Genomic DNA, 17,928 nt, shown 5'->3' on the forward strand with positions numbered 1-17,928 from the left:
CCACACTTGTGTCTTGATCAGTCTTATCATTTTGGGGTAAGAAATATTTTACATTTTAATCATCTTCAGACTATTGGTCCTTCTGAAGGAGCCAATTGCCCCAGCTTCTCTAAACACCCACTACAATGACACACACTATTTATAGAGGATACTAGATTCTTTATTGCCAGCTTATTTGGTTCTGAACAATATTCCTTTTTCCCATTCTAATAGGTCAGTGGACCTTGATCGAGGTACACTTGTGGTTGGTCATCCAAGAAGTGTTGTACTATCTTCTTTATTGTCATAGTTGCAGGCATTGTCTGTTTCAGAGATGTCTGTGAGTTTGATTTCAGTTCTGAAATATTCATAAAGCAACCCAGTTGGAATTAAACGTTATTGTATGTGTGTTGTAGGCTTAGCTGCAGGTGAATGTGTTAATACTGTTGGGTGCTCTCCAGAGGTTGAAGGGAGCACTTCAGTTGTGCTATGACTTCAAAGTTTCAGTCGTTCGTAATCTAGCCCACTTACTTGAATGATGATCCAGTGAACAGAGACACCTACTAATGAAAATGTTGGTAGCCCTGCTTTGTATCATGTATACAGTATTTAGGTACTGATGTAGTCTTCTAAGGATCGAACCTATTTTTGCAGCCTTTGATGTGTGTTTCCTTAAATGATTAGGCTGATGACCATAGAGTCTGCTTCCATATTAACATGTTGTATGTTAGTTCCTCTTTTGCAAATGATACTACAGCATGAAGACAATAGAATGGCTTGGTATTGAACAATCCTCTTTCCTGACTTCCTTAGTCAAAACCTCAAAAAGCAGTAATATTTGTGTCAGGAACCCCAAGGGTCCGCCCATTTATCAACTTTGATTGTTGTGACTTTGACAGTTGCATTCTGTAGCTTTTATAGTAAGTACTCACTGATAGACGTGTACTGCCCATACAGGCTTCACAGTTTGTAAAATGTGGAGTTCCAATTTGTTGGTACCTCCTCTACAAGGGCTTTTACAGGGTCTATTCTACACTGAATGATCCTCAACCAAATTTGATCTTTAAAGGAAAGACCAAAATGAGGGCAAATGCTGCAACAGGTGACAAATATGTTACTGCCTACATCTTCTCTGAACAAACTCCGGTCAGCCGAGCAGCACACAAGGAAGCCATCCGCAACCACCACCACCTCATCAGGGCGGCCAAGAGGACCTTCTTCAAAGACCGCCTCGACAGCAACGCACATAATAGCAAGGATCTCTTCAACATCGTGAAGGAACTCTCCAACCCCAGCTCCAACACCAACGACACCCCGTCATCGCAATCCATGTGCGATTCCCTCGCCACCTTCTTCCACCGCAAGATAGCAGACATCCACGACAGCTTGAACACCCAGACAGCCCCAACAGACAGCAACACAACAGACCTTCCGCACACCATCAACCCCAACCCCCTGCTAGCCTGGGCCAGCATGAGCATCAATGACACCATCAAGACATGCGCACAATCCACTCCGGCTCTCAGTCAGACCAATTCCCGCACCACGTCTTCAGCAGAGCAAGCACTCCATCGCACCTCACCTGCACAACATCATCAATCTCTCCCTTGAGACGGCGACCTTCCCAGAGATCTGGAAACACGCAGAGATCAACGCCCTACTCAAAAAACCTAAGGCAGACCCAAGAGACCTCAAGAACTCCCGGCCCATCTCTCTGCTCCCCATCCCAGCCAAGGTTATCGAGAAAACAGACAGCTAACCCGATACCTCGAAGAAAGCAGAATCCTGGACCCTTCCCAGTCAGGGTTCTGCAGCAACCACAGCACCGAGACTGCCCTCATCGCTGCCACCGATGACATCAGGGCCCAGCTGGACAACGGCGAGACCGCAGCACTCATCCTCCTAGACCTCTCTGCCACATTTGACACGTCTGTCACTGCACAATACGCGCACGCCTCCACGACGCAGGGATCCGAGACAAGGCTCTGAATTGGACCACCTCCTTCTTCTCCAGCGGAACCCAGAGCGTCCACCTCCCCAATTCTGTTCCAAAGCCTCCGATATCATCTGTGGCGTACCCCAGGGATCCTCCCTCAGCCCGACGATGTTACTCATTTACATAGCCCTGCTGGCACACGTAGCCCGACAGCACGACCTCAACATAATCTCCTACGCCGATGACCCTCAGCTCATTCTCTTCCTCGCCAAGGACCCCATCGTCACCAAAGCAAACCTCCATGAAGGAATGAAGGCTGTCGCGGACTGGATCAAGACCAGCCGTCTGAAGCTGAACTCGGACAAGACGGAGGTCCTCATCCTCAGCTCCAACCCTTCAGCCTGGGATGATTACTGGTAGCCAACGTCACTGGGGGCAGCCCCGGCACCCAGCGACCACACACACAACCTGGGAATCATCCTCAACTCAACGCTCTCAATGACCAAGTAAGTCAACACCGTCTCCTTCTGCTTCAACACCCTCCACATGCTCCGCACGATCTACAGATGGATCTCGGCAGATACAAGAAAGTCAGTCACCCAGGCCCTCATCAGCAGCAGACTTGACTCCTGAAATACCCTATACGCGGGAGCCCCGACCAAGCTCATCAAACGACTACCACACATCCAATACGCCTCGGCATGTCTTATCCTTGACATACCACACCATGGCCACATCAACCCCACCTGAGAAACCTACACTGGCTCCCTGTCAACAAGCTCCTCACCCACGCACACTAGGCACTCCACAAGACCGGCCCAGCCTACCTCAACAGACGGCTCTCCTTCTACATCCCCAACCCCCAGCTATGCTTCGCCGACCTCTCACTCCCCAACCTCCTGCACATCCGAAGAACAACCACTGGTGGGAGATCCTTCTCCCACCTCACCGCCAAGACATGGAACACCCCTCCCACTGAGCCTATGACAGACCCAAGACCTGCTGACCTTTAGGAGGATACTCAAGATCTGGCTGTTCGATCAGTGGCACCCCCCCAAAGCCTTGAGACCCTCGCGGGTATGTAGTGCCCTTTACAAATGATTGATTGATTGATTCTCTTTTGAAGAAGCAATGCACTGTTAGGTTGAAGCAATGAGTTAAACATAGGACACTGAACTATCCTCCATCATGCCATGGCTTTCACAATGTTACTGTCAATGTCGGTGGCAACAAATCCAATGATGAAACTTCAAAGTTAAATCCTATCATAGATTCTGGTATTACATGTTCCCAGGATTTTAGCAGCTGTATTTGATTTTTCTATCAAGATCATTGCAACTGTTGCATGCCACCGAATCCTGTGAAAAGCAGTGAGATTTTGCTTAACCCCTCAGTGTGAAGTGATGGTAATGTAATCCTTGGTTTGACAACTGGTCTACATGTCTTTGATAGGGTGGGTGACTGAACAACACTGTCTCTCATTGCTTCACGAACTAGTTGCAGCAGTTTATGGTAAAGCAATGGCACAGCAGCAGTTGAAAAGTAAGTTCAGCTTGGAACTTTACATTTTGGACAACAGAGCATTTCCATAGTTTCAAGAAACTCCTCTTTTTTAGCAAGGAATAAGGAAGGAGGTCAAGCTTCTGGCAGCTGTTTTCTTTATGAAGATACCATTGCCTCATATGCCCTAGCAGGAAGTCTCCTTAGACAATTTGGGTTGACCACTACATTCCTCTTTTCCTTCTGCCATGCTGAGATAGCTGCAGTTGATAACCATACGTTAACAGTTACAGCGCTTCTTCACATCTTCTTTTTCCTTCTCACATTTTTCTATCTGTTCAACAGATCCTTGCTCTCAGCAGCAGTTATCCGTTTGAGGGGCTCTTCCAATTGCAAGGTTTTTTTTTTCAAATGAATCAGTTGACTCCCAGTACCATAATACACACTTGGCTTCCCATGATGCACTGGTTCATGACAAACTGTGCAATTTGCAATGTGGTAGTCATGCAACATAAGTGTAAAGAAAACTTACACTGGGAAGGTGAGCTTCCTTATAGAGCTGAGGTCAGAACAACATTGTGGTGTAGCTAAGTAATTATGTTTGCCTTTCCCTAGGATGGGCTGTGGCTGCGATATGGATGATGGTTGCTTCAGGTTTTGAGGTTCTTGAAAAGATGGAAACAAGTGTACTTGGTGGAACTACATAAGTCACAGCAGGTTCAATCGAAGTGATCTGAAATTGTTCTGTACCATTCTCCACATAAACAATCACTGGTTCATCTTCCTTACCTCAAAGGCTTTTAGCAATCTTCCATTTTCCTTGTCTTCAAAAGCGGTTGTCTGGCATCCAATCCATGTCATGATCATCTGATGGGGAGCTCCCTGCACTTTCATGCAAGCTCATCAGCACCCCCTCACTCACCAAATACACCATGGAAATCTGGGACCTACTTCACGACCACAGACCAGACCTGCTGTTCCTTACGGAAACATGGTTAAAACCAGCTTCAGCACTGGACATTACCACAGCCATACCCAGGCCTTCAAAACTGACCTCAAAGCTCTCCTCCTTCAAAGACACTTCCAAACTTAATTCACATCCTCTCTATTATCTGAAGGAAGTCCCTCCTTTATAGGAAATTGTATTCTACATGACTAGAAGTGCCTTCCCAATGTGTTCTTGTTGTTTGAGAGTCTGCCATTTATTGCAGTATTATACTTCCACTTGCATTGTGTACACCTTTGTAACATGCACACATCACTTTCCCTCTTTGAATGTATCGCTTGCTGCCTCTTGTATTTTGTTTGATTTTGATACATGCACAATTGCACCCATTGCCTTATGTAGCGTAACGTTTGTTATTGTGTTTTGAATATCTGCCATTTAGTGTAGCATTATACCTCTATTTGTACTTTGTACACTTTTGTAACATACACACATGTCACTTTTTTCCTTTCGTAATGTATCGTTTGCTACCTCTTGTATTTTGTTTGCTCTTGATACATGCACATTTGTCACTATTGCCTTATATAACGTAACGTTTGCTCTTATAATATGCTAACTTGTAATATTTTCTCATGTTCCACTACTGTTCCTATTGTGAAGCGCTCTGACACCTTCGGGTAAAGTCCGCGCTATATAAAAACACATTAAATAGGCAGGAGCTTCAGCACAAGCTCGGAGGTAGAGTCATCATCATATACAAGGACACCATCTTCTTCACTCTCTCTACAGTTATGTTGACTATCTGGATGGAACATCTCATTTCAATCTGCTCATCTAAACAAGCTTCAGTTTGCATGGACCCTCATATAGAGACCACCAGGCACTTGCGCCAACTTTGCCAGCAAAATCACAGACCACCATCCATAATGTCCATTATTTCTTAATCTCACATGAACCTGCCTGTACCCTCCCTAACTAAACTCCAGGCCATCATCAAAAAAGTGGTGCCTACCAGGACAATGATTTTGCAAAGAACTGCACTGAATTTACTTGATTTCCAAATAGTAAAGACTCCAACTTTCAAGGATGGATGTATGGTGCTGCAGAGATTGCAGACAAACCAAGACTAAATCTGTCCTCGAAAATCCAAATCCAAAATGGCAAAAGGCTGGACAAAGCACAAGGAAGAGTCTTGAGGGCAGGAAGAGGAGGTTGCTATTGGATGTAAAGTAGCATTATTATCTTTGGTACATCCTCTGCATAAATAAAAAAATAGATTCACTTTGTGCTAAAAATGCACCTGAAAGGTCCACTCAGATAAAACAAAGTTGACATAAAATGGATGCTTTGAGTTATTTTATCAGTGTCTGCTTTGAAGAAATATGGATCATGTTCAAGTCGTTTGGTTGTTGCCAGGAATTGAAGATGTTGTTCATGTGCTTTTAGGGCAGGAGATTTCCCTGAAAGTACATTGTGTTTATGCAATGTGGCATAATGGTATATTCTCAGGCATTAAGTATAATTTTTGCAACAAAAAATTCCTGAGATCATGCCCAACTATGCTGACTCCCAGGCCTAATGAGGCCCCCAATCCAAATATGATATAGGAATATATTTGGAGACTACAGCAGATTGTTCTTCACAAAGGCTGAATATTTTCATTAAAAATGCCATAATAAATCTACCCAATCTACCTCAGGGAATAAATATACTATACGAAGATCTGCCAAAATAAGCAGACCGACCAACTATAATCAGATTTAAGTTACAAATGGAAACTCACCTGGAGAATCATAAATGTGACATAAAAAAAGTTTTTTTTTAAAAACAGGTCCAAGCAAGCCCATGCATTGGGAAGTCTTTGAGGGGCTTTGATGCACTAAGGCAAAGATAACCAGACACAAAACAGAAAAAGCAAGAGCAAGCAAATTTTAATGAAGCATTGGCAACAAATTAGGTTTTGATCCAGCATCCACTGGCAAATAGGGTTATCGAGCAGAAACCTTTGGTAGAGATCCTTCTTAGTTGAATTTGGGCTTTTGAAACAGGACTTCCAAACAGAATGAAGTAGAAAATCATAACCTTATGGAGAATGAGGACAAAAAGAAGAGTATGCATTGGGGAAAACAAAAAATGCCCACAAAGGGGCTCATCACGATGTCGGTCGGAAAGGCTCCGAATGACATTCGGTTTGTCGGAACCCGCCTTAAACCCTTATGACTGATCAATTATGATGTGCGAAAATCATTTGGACTTTCAGAGTCGGATCAGACTCGGTTCCGAACGGCATTCGGAGGAACTGAGTTAGTCGGAGCCAACTCATACAGGTCTACGAACCACGTTTAAGACATACGGTTTACAGTGTCGGATTCAGACAGCCTTTCTAAATCAGTTGTTCCGACACGGATCGGCTGTCGGAATCTGACTTTAAGGGCCCGTAGTAGGCCCCCCTTCACCCAGAGTTCATCGGGTCTCCTCTTTGAAACCATGCACAGTGTGGCAGGCAACATGGGGTGTCCGCCACCGGGTGCAAGGTTTGCCGCAAGACCTCCTGTTTTCAATGGGAGTCCAACCGAACGGTGTTTGAAAGCATGATAATCGGTCGGTCGACTCCCCGAATCCGATTCGTTCGGAAACGTTTTCCGAGACTGAGTCAGTCAGAAGGCTTTACGACCAACATCGTAATGAGGCCCTAAGTGTTCAAAGGCCATCAGTTGAAGAAGTATAGTCAGAACAAAAGATTAGTAAAAATTCCCAACAAATGACTTGAAGTACAACAGATTCTTGTACTAATTGACAAAGAACGCATAGTATTCTAATTAGAACACACTTCCTGTCCAAAAATTAATTTTTTATTATGCATTCACCTACATTGATGTGTTTAAATTCTGGTCAAAATTGAAAGTGGTGTAACATTTTGTGATACAATAAACATAACCAGTCACCAAATGATTACCCATTGACCTACTGCAGGAACAGAACAAAAGTTGCTGATTTGCAGGAATGGAACAAAATGATCAAATAGTCTACTTAGTTATCAGATTATAATTTATTTGTGAAATTAGATTCTTGATAACATGAGTGAACAACAAACTTTATAAAAATGTACTTTAGGCCTTAGTCAGAACTGGCTCAAACCCACATCTGCCACTCATCACACATCCAGAGATGGAACACATATATTTTGCTCGCAGAGTTAATGACTCTGACAATGGACCTCTTAACAGGGTTTAGCTAACTTGGAGTTGACTCCCCTAACAGTTAGAACAACAGCCAGCTTTATCACTAGCTCCTTTTATCTGGAGATGTCAGGGAGGGATTCTCCTATTAATTCCTGGAACCATCTAACCATTGAAGGGGAGAGAACAAGTTGGGATTCATTCAGGTTTGACTCCTGTGTGTGTGCTATAGGAATAGAAAAAAGCAGAAGGACTACTGATTTTAAGATGGACTAGTTGACCTTAGAGGACAGTACCCTGTAGTTGACCTGCTTAGAGAGTGGTCTGATGTCTAGACATCTGCACTACAGAGATAGATTCTGCATGACTGACTAGAAAGAACATTCCCTACAGCTGGAGAAAAGTAAGACTTCATGCTGCACAGAAAACAGGTTCAGCAGTACCTCATTGTATAGGCATCTGACCTTGTCAAGCTCTGCTCAGAGAGTTAACAGCCTTGCCCTGGAGGATTTTTAACTTCCAAAAATACGACTAAGTCCAAAGGTAGAACGTTGGAACAAGGAGAGGTAGCTTATGTATTTGACCAGTGGCAACAAAATTCAGCTTTGTCCCTCTAGGAGCTTTTGGTGCCAAAACTAACAGTTTCAGTTGGAGCTTAACATCAACATATTGGGCTTTGAGGGACCCTTGGAGAGCACAGCCTTGGAACTTGACATCAGTTTTAGAGACTAATTGAAAATATAAAACATTATGATGAGGTTAACCTGCCTCACAAATCCATAATTCATTTCATCCTGGTCAACTTGAAATAATGTCACTGCCTGGGTCAACAGCAAATTGTGGGGTTTCTTTTTTTTTCTTCTTGCTTTTTAACCAATTTTATCTAAGGAAAACGGAGTATACAGAATAACCCTGGGCGTAGTTCGCGGAGTCGGACTCCGCGGAGCTACGCGAAGACGTAGTTGCACTCCGCGAACTACGCGTAGCTCCGCAAGCATGCGGAGTTGCTTGCTGGGCCCGTTCGCGCGCCGTTTTTCGTCTTCGGGAGCGCGGTGCGCGTGTTCGGGGCGTTGCCTGCATGCTCGGGATGGCTAGCGCGCTAAATGACCCCAGAGGTTTGTCCCGCCTGCTTGCGTTCCCTTATTTCCTGTTCCGGGTCACAATTAACGTGGTCGCGTTGTGCAAGACATGTTCGGGAACTCATCTTCTCGTTCGCACTACAAAAGTGCGTGATCGCGCTAAATATCGCGCGAACCTACCCATGCCGTCGCGATGGGCGCAGCCATCTTGGATCACACACTCTGGCTATGGTTTTGGGCCTACTTTTGCATCCTGTTAAAATCTCTTTAATCCTTGTCTTTTTACCCACTTTTTCTAACTTTCTTTAGTTATTACCTATTTCTCTCTGTGCCTAGGTTTATATTTTTCATTTTATTTCTACTTTTACAACTTTTCTATTGCTTTTTACTTCCTTCTTGTTCTTTTACCTTGCTTCTTCTTTCCCCTACCTTTTTGTCTTGAACTTTTAGTTTTCTTCTACCCTCCACCCAGAACCATGGTCAAGGGCGCCAGCAGCAGCGGCGGCTCAAAGGGCAAGGCGCCAGTGCCCCAAAAAACTAGGCTGCCTTGCGGCAGAATGCGCCCCCTAGGGGTGAGGCCCCGTCAACTTTTTGGGGAGGAGGAGGTGGCTGCCCTGGTGTTTTTTATCCAGCGCTACCTCCCCTTGATGTTGGCAGCAGGTGGCAGGCCCGGCTCCGGCTACCAGCATATTGAGGAGCGTCTCCGGCGGTGGGTGAAGGTGCGCCGGGCAGTCTTCCGCTGCTCCTGTATCCGGCGTACCCACCATCAGCTGACCCACCGTTGGGCAGACATTTTGGACCGGGAGCAGGACCTGTTGGACCTGCTTGGCGTCGAGGTCGTGGGTCTTGGTGAGTGGCTACCCAAAAAAAAAAAGTGTGTGTATAATATATCTCTATAGTAGTATAAGTATTGTTATTGTATCTTTGTAAATCTTGGCTGAATAAGTAACGCGATGACTGGTGCTCCTAGTTACATTTCCGATGTATTCCGTTATTATATCTACTATAATTGTATGACACTGGTCTATGCTGCGCTTCTTCATCTTCACTGACTCTTGCGTGTTCAATTTGGCGCTAGCTTTTGCTGTTTATTGGTGTGAGATTTTCTTTATTGTAGAGAACTGAAGTTAGTTAATGCTATTAATAGAGTCTTGTCCTTCCTTTGTCTGTAAGTGAAATAGCCGTTGATGGATAATTGTACGTGTTTGCAATGCATATTGTATCTTTTTTTCACGGCCTTCTCTTCTGCATGAATAATACTCCTCTGGCAATGAATGCAAAAGTTACTTTGTTCTTCTTACCTCAGCCAGGGCCGGATTTAGGCATGTTCAAGCTGTGCAACTGCACAGGGCCACCAAACGCCAGGGGCCACCCCACCAATATATATCCTTAATTTAATAATCCTCAGAGGATGGATATTTATTTATTTATTTATTTTAAAAATTTATAAAGCGCAGCTTATACCCGTGGGTGTCTTGGCGCTATAACTTTACTGAAGATCCCAGATTGGACATATATCTACCATAAAAAGTGTTGTCCTGAGCAGTTTATTGGTCAAATAACCAGGTTTTTATCAATTTCCTAAATTGCAGTAGCGATGGTGCCAATTTTATTTCCTTTGGAAGCGCGTTCCACAGTTTGGCAGCAGCGTTGGTAAAGCTTCTGTCGCCCCATGTCACCGTCCTAGTGCGTGGCACTGCCAGGAGATGTCTCTGTTCGGAGCGTAAGGATCTTTTTGGTAAATAGTAGCAAAGTTTCTGTTTGAGAAATGCTGGGCCAAGACCCTTGAGGGCTTTATAGGTGAGACACAAGGTTTTGAATCTAATGCGATTTCTCACTGTTAACCAGTGGTAGTTCCTTATCGCTTGCCTGGTGGACTGAAACTTAGGAATGCCAGCTAGTAGCCTTGCGGCAGCATTTTGTATAAGCTGCAGTTTGGCCACCACCCGTGCCTGGGCATTTACAAACAATCCATTACAGTAATCAAGTGTTGAGAGTACCAAGGAACTCACCACTGTTTTCCCAGTACTCTCCGGAAGATAGGGCAGGATTTTTCTAATGATCTTAAGCTTGTGGAAGGCAGACGACGCAACCTGGTTGGCATGGTTGGAAAAATTAAGGTTGTCGTCGAATATGATTCCTAAATTCCTGACCTTTTGCACAGGTTCTGGGGGGGCTCCGAGAAGGGTCGGCCACCAAAGAGTGGACCATTGCGGCGATAGTTTTCCAAAGATCATTACCTCGGTTTTCTCCGAGTTGAGGCGCAAGCAGTTCTCAGACATCCAGTCCTTGATGGCAAGCATGCCTTCTTGGAACCTGGCGGCAACCTCCTCACCATCATTCTTAATTGCGATCACCAGTTGGGTGTCGTCAGCGTATGAGGTAAGGCTCATCCGGTAGTTCTTAATCACCCTTGCTAAGTCCGACACATAGATGTTGAAAAGTGTCGGACTTAGGGATGAGCCTTGCGGGACGCCACATGGGAGGGCGAGCTCAGTGGATTGAAATGCGCCCAGAGTCACTGCCTGCGTTCTGTTGGAAAGAAATGAAGCCAAAAGCTCCTTGGCCTTTGAGCAAATGCCCATGTCCTCGACACGGTCAATCAGGACAGCATGATTGACCGTGTCGAAGGCCGCCGAGAGATCCAGCAGGACCAATATAGCTGTTCCTCCTAGGTCCCTAATGGTTCTGATATCATCGGCAGCCTTAATGAGGGCAGTCTCCGTTCCATGAAGTTTCCGGAACCCAAACTGCGACTCATCCAGGAGGTTATTTTGTTCAATGTATTCAGCTAATTGGATATTCATTGCTTTTTCCACTATTTTAGCCAGGTAAGGCAAGCTGGCAATGGGTCTGTAGTTTTTGAGAGTTGTTTTATCTAGACCAGTTGTTTTCAGTAGAGGTTTCAGCAGCGTGTTTTTTAACTTATCTGGGAAAATCCCAGATTGGAACATGGCGTTGCAAATGGGAGTAATGACTTTGCTCACCACATCAATTACTGGGATGAAGATTTTAGGGGGGCAGGGATCTAGGGATGAGCCTGTTTTTACCTGTCTCATGAGATCTTCTATTTCCTGATTCGTCATATCCCTGAATCTAGTAAACGAACAATGCGGGCTATTTTTGGGTAATTTAGGATGTATACTGGTGCTAGGTGTAGTGACCGAAAATTCTGCATATATATCGTTTACTTTTGAGAAGAAGAAACCTGCTAGATTATTGCAGAATTCCTGAGAGTGGGGAGGATTCAGATCTGCCGCTTTCCCTGCCAGAGTCTTAACTACTTCAAACAGTTGTCGACTCAAATTTTTTGACTTATTAATTTGTTGCTCAAAGTAGTTCTTTTTTTCCTCCTGAATAATTTTTTTGTAGATGGTGAGTTCATCTTTATACTTGGCTTTGCTTATGTTGTCATATGTCTTGCGCCAGGTTCTTTCCTGGTTCCTGCAGATCTGTTTTTGCTTTCTAAGGGTCTCTGAGTACCACGGTGCTGAAGGCACCTTTCTGTTTTTTGATGTGGTTTTTAGTGGAGCATGTATGTCCACCGCATTGCCTACCCAGTTGAGATACTGCCCCACTGCTTCAGTGGGGTCAGACTGAATATTCGGGCAAGTGTTGGATAAGGACATCTTAAAAGTTTCATAATCGATGTCCTTCCATACTCTGAATTTATTTTGAAAAGGCGCCTGTTTAGCAGGTTTAATTCGTTTAGACGGTAGGTGACAGAGAATAGCATGGTGATCTGTCCATGTGAGAGGCAGAATTTTAGATACCTCCAACTCACTAATGTTGGAAAAGATAGCATCCAAAGTATGCCCAGCGTCATGTGTTGGAGCTTTTATGTGCTGGTTTAAGCCCAGTGTGTGACATTCTGCTAGTAGCGTTTGTGTATCCGCCTCATCTGTCTTGTCCAGATGGAAATTTATGTCTCCTAATGCCATAAAGGAATCCTCAATGGCTAGGGGTTCCAACCAGGAGGTGAAGGTGGAGAGAAATTCTGAGCGAGGTCCTGGTGGCCTGTAGATAAGCCTGTAGATAAGCACTCCCTTAAGGATACATATTTGCGTGGCGGCCCCTGGCAGGGATTTGGTGCCTCCGGCTCTGTTCCACTTCCAAACACCCTGACTCCCCCCTCTTCACTGGCCTCCGTGCTCCGCCCCGACCTCCTCTTCCGGGCCCCCCACCTACGCTCCCTGGCCAGGAGTCCAGGACCACCATGAGCCTATAGCCGCCCCTGCCTCAGCCCTCCATAGAACTGATGTAGTTTGTTTATTGAGTGGGTAGGGCAGCAGTAGCATTCAGTCAGTAGCAAAACAAAATATGATGCCATGAACGTACAATTTCGTGTTAGTTAGTATGCACAAAGTTAAGCATGTCTCCTCCTTGTGATCTATGCATTTTGCTGGCAAAAAATGAAAAAGAAATGGCTACTTACAGATAATTGATTGATTACCCCATTCTTGAATCTGTGGTGTTGTTCAGGTCTTACTGCCTCTGTGTTACTTAGTAATCTGCAATCAGAATGTTTATGGAACATTTGATTTGTTTTCTCCAAGTACACTAGTCAGTGAATCATGCAAGGCAGTAGTCATTTGGTAGACCAATGTTTGTTTCTTTTAATGTTGTAGCAGTGGTTTTTGAAATGCTGTCTATGTTTCACAGCACTCAATGTTTTCCTCTTTCTTTATTATTATTTCTTACATGAACCACAGAACCCAGGGGCAAGCAGAAGACTGGGACCGAGTCGGCGGGTGAACGCGAAGAACCACAGGCACAGAGCTCCTCTACTGAGGATCCTGCTGCTGTCCCTAGTAAGTCCAACAGTGTTTTCTTTTGGAACAATGATATTTCCCTAACTTTCTAACTGAGCTTTTTTTCCAACCGATTAATGACATTTCACCTAACTAAATTTTGACAAATGCTTGTTTTTGTTTTATGTTTTCAAAATTTTGGGTGTTACTATCTGTCCCTGCCTTTCTGTTCCTTGAAAGAGCCTCTCTTATGACTCTCTGTGCTACTACTAGACTGTCTGTAGGTAAGCTTGCCCTGTTGCCCACTCTTTAGTTAAGGTATCTGTGATCGAATAGCGGAAGGCACAGGGTCCACTCCTGTCTTATGCTTTTTTTCCTCTGTAATGTCTCTTCTTTGCCAATTGACACCAACCAAGTATGCATGCAGATGTTGGTCTACTATTTTGTAAGCGTTAGTAATGAATACCACTACTACTCTTGCGGGTATTCTTCTATGCAGTCACATACATAACTATGTATGCACCCCAAAATTGGATGTTGTTGTTGATAGGCAGGTTGGACCTCACTTACTTACAGTCTTACACCTCAGTCACAGAACTCAGAGGAACCCACAATTCAATGAACGACAACCTATATGGGCTCAGTCATTGGTCAATTATTCAATTACCCCTTTCCTGAACCCCAATATGAAGATGCCAAATGCTTTTATTACACAATCCATAACCTAAGTAACCCCCTTTTGCTCACTCTCTCGTGTAAGTCTACAAGACAACAGACACTGAAAATATACTTCCGAGTCAATGTGGTACTTCAAAACCTTTATTTTGTTAGAAGTAACTAAGTAAGTAACATCAATGTTTTTAAGTTGTTCTGTGAAATACGTCAAGGGCAGGGCCACCAGAAAAAATCCAGAGTTAAAAAAGGCTCAATAAAAAGTATTCTACATTTGTACAGCTACCAGTGCACGATAGGGAAATGTGGGAAATGTCGGAGACCCCTCACCATTGAACGTATACTGGTTGCATATGCCTCTTTTTGGTAAGCTCTGGAAATCTTTGCTTCGTAGAAGGAAATCTTCTCATCTGCCGAAAGATAATGACAAAAGTGGTGCATGTTAGACAGTATGAAAACATTACATACATTTATTCAACTTTTTAGCTGTCATGCTAAAAAAAAGGTGTAACCTGAGGCTGTAAGGAAACTCGATTCCACAATCCACATTCAAAAAGTAAATACGGGCCTTTCTATTTTCCAAACTCTTCAGGTGTATGCTTTGAACTATCATGTGGCCTCAAAGGCGTCTTCTCGTACTGTGCAACAAGCTGTGAGGTAGCATGCGCAAAACTGTAGACATGTCATTGATGTACAAACTGGTTAGGTTACATGGTTCAGTCTAACTTTCCAAGGACTAGAGTAGCAGTATAGATGAGATGAGCTTGGGTACCATACCATACCAAATAAATGCTAATATGTGTAGTGTGTTACTTACTCTGCTGTACTAGGCAATGTGGACTACTACTGATTACGTTGTACTTAACTGTTTTGCAGAACTCCGTTCTTGGTGAACAAGTACAATGGGGGCTGTGCATCCATCTAAAAAGGTGTACTTAATTACTTATTTTTATTTTTGCAGAACCGGTACCATCCACCAGTGCCGACGGGGGCAGCGGCGCTGCAACGCCGTCAGCAGAGGCGATCCCGGAGGGGAATGGAGGACCACCAGAGGCACCTACAGCAGCACCGGCAGCAGCGGGGGAGGAGACAACAACGGTGGGCGATGGTAAGTTACATTCAATAGTGATCCGCATTACTTGGTGGGTGGGGAAAACTTCCTCACTGTACTCTGATATTTATAATGAACTTGAAGTTCTACTGGACAATATATGACGCCACCGTTGTCATTACCAAGCTTAGCAAAAGCATTACCACCGGCGAGAATTGATAAAATAAGTTATACAGGCCTCTTCTATGTGACTACAACTCAGCTGTGAAAGGTTGGTGGCAGACTAAAAAAGTCTTATCCACAACATTACATGACCGCGATGGATTAACATGAGATTGATTTTAAGTATGATGAAAGGAGCAAGGAAAAAGCTCTAATCATATAATATAGAAGGATACTTTGGAATCAGCAATGCAGGTGTTTGAGAGCAGTTGGATGCGTGGGTTGTTGTGGAAGCATAGAAAGGGGAAAACACAGCTGCCTGCGTGGGTGGGAGACACATCCAATATCGGTGGTTAGTGGATAGTGGATACTAGTGTTGGCAGCGGTGTTTTGGTTAAACACAAAGGCAAGGGAAGGAGGGGACGACTGGATGCATTCCGGGTCGTTGCTGGCGAAACACAAACCACCTAACGTTTGTTGGGGATATAAAGAATGATAGTCTCTAGAGTAGACATTTACTAGTACTAGCTGGCCACTGTTAATTTAATGTTAGTTTGAGACTGTCACTTTTCCCAGAAGCACAGAGTATATGATATAAAAAAACGAGATATGAAAAAGACAGGTGTTCGTATGTGACCGTTGAAGTACACCCATGCTATGTTACTAGGGCAGGCATAATGCCGTGCCAAAAAGGCAGACAAATGAAGTATATAAGGCGTAGAATGTTCAAGATAGATAAAACAACATTTTAGGTACTCAACTTGCTTGCTATTGCTACTGTACTGTGCCGCCCACTATGTGTTGGATCCATTTTGTGTTCTTGATTTGCTGGGATTTTTGATTACAACAATTCTGTCTCTTTCTTTATAGTTACTCCTTCTAAACCAACGAGGAAGGAGCTGGCAGTCCGGGCCCGTCAGCGGAAACTGCTGGCCATCGTTGAGGCCTACCGCCGGCTGGTGGCTCAGGCCGAGGAGGAGGAGGAGGAGGCGGCGGCAGCAGCTGCTGCCTCTTCCAATGCCCCGGCCCCCAAGCCTGCAGGAGTACGTCGGCGTGGTCAGGCAGCCGCCCGCCGCCAGATTTTCCCCGCATCGTCCACCCCCCCACAACAACATGGCTGCCAATGTAGGTGCCGCCAGTTCCAGCGAAAAATTCTCCTCCGGGTAGCAAGGCTGGAGGCTCAAAGCAGTCAGACTAAAAGACAAATAGAGGAGCGTGTAAAGATCCTGGTGGATCAACACTTAAAAGCCCGCCGGCTATGAGATGGACCCTGTTTGCCCCTTTTTCAATCCTTTTGTTGGTGGGAGGGAATTGGGTGTTGGGTTTTTACTTTTTTTTTACATTACATTGAGCGTGGGAATTTGGTTGGGGTTAGGGGAGGCGGGTAGGGACAGCTGTGGTGTAGGATTTATATATATTTTATTTTTGTATCATCTTTAGTTATATATTACATTATGTTAAAAATAAACGAGACACAAAGTTATGTTCAAAAGAAAACATTTGAAGTTCATTTGCGTTTCTTGTGGGGTTGGAGGGGGGAGTGTTTCACCAAATAATGTACGTTGTGCAACCTCGCAAGGTTTAATTTGGCCATGCAGGTCGGCGGACAGTGCTTTTTAATAATAAAATATATTGCCCACATCTTTAACATGCAAACAGATAGATGCAGTAAACCCTCACCGAGTTATATTTGTAGTATTAGAAGAACGACCAGTCTGTCTTGCGTTATACCTCACTGCAAACTTATCTTACCTGTGATTGCTGATGAGATGATGATGATTTATCATGAAGTGTGGCACTGCAAGGGCTGCATTTGATTTCCAAGACAATGGCGAAGAATCTGTGGTTCAGAATCAGAACTTCTGTGATAGTAGTAGACAGACCCTGCCAGTAGCATTTAGAGACAAAAAGAAAGAGGCAGTCATTTGCGTGACAGACAATGTGGGGGTAGTATAAGTAAGTACAGTACATTGCATGGGTGACCCAATATTGCAACTGCTAAACTGAAACAAAACAATGGTTTTGGGGACTGGAAACTAAGTGCAAGAGAAGATAAGAAGAAGTTCAACTTTACTTGTAGTACTCACGGCAACGTCAAACTTTTCTAAATCATAATGCTTTAAACTTTAAACCCAAAAAATTACGCCAATTCATTAGATGCATTCGTTGTTTCATGTTAATGGTAAATTATTTGGCGTTATACACAGAGCTTGAGTTGGGAAGCCGCAGAAGATCCTGGCCATGCCTTGTTGACATTTCACTATTGTTGCTTTGACCACATCTGCCCCAGCAAGCGCGTGATCAAATTGTTGGTGTATATTTAATGTAAGAAACATCACACCTCAATGTAACCACACAGCCCGGGGGAAGAGGGTTAGGGTTTGTTTAATGGATGGGTACGGGGGTTTTGGGAAAGGTTTGAGAAAGAAAAACAGTACGCATGGAGATTGGAGACAACAAAAGCAAAACAATGAAGACGATGATTTATGATGTTGATCCGCTAGACAATGATTGTAAGCAATGGACGTAAGAAAAGGACACGCTGAATATCATTCTTGGTTTCCCGCAATCCAATTGCTTGATGATGAGGATTTGTGGTAAGGGTGAGAGTTGATGCTCATACTATAAAGCAGTGGGTGAAAGACGTCCAGCCTGAAAAAGAAAAGGCAAATA

At 44.2% G+C, this 17,928-nt stretch overlaps 1 long non-coding RNA gene across 1 annotated transcript; it reads right to left on the minus strand.

The window, feature by feature from the left end:
• Positions 1–13,053: 13,053 nt before the first annotated feature.
• LOC147727311 (uncharacterized) lies at positions 13,054–17,113 on the minus strand. The gene is made up of 3 exons (XR_015309468.1): positions 17,008–17,113; positions 14,373–14,452; positions 13,054–13,130 (listed from the first exon to the last, which is right to left on the minus strand). It is a non-coding gene; the product is annotated as an uncharacterized LOC147727311 (long non-coding RNA).
• Positions 17,114–17,928: the final 815 nt, after the last annotated feature.

This window comes from Lissotriton vulgaris, chromosome 3_1, assembly GCF_964263255.1.
Source record: "Lissotriton vulgaris chromosome 3_1, aLisVul1.2, whole genome shotgun sequence".
Taxonomy (NCBI): domain Eukaryota; kingdom Metazoa; phylum Chordata; class Amphibia; order Caudata; family Salamandridae; genus Lissotriton; species Lissotriton vulgaris.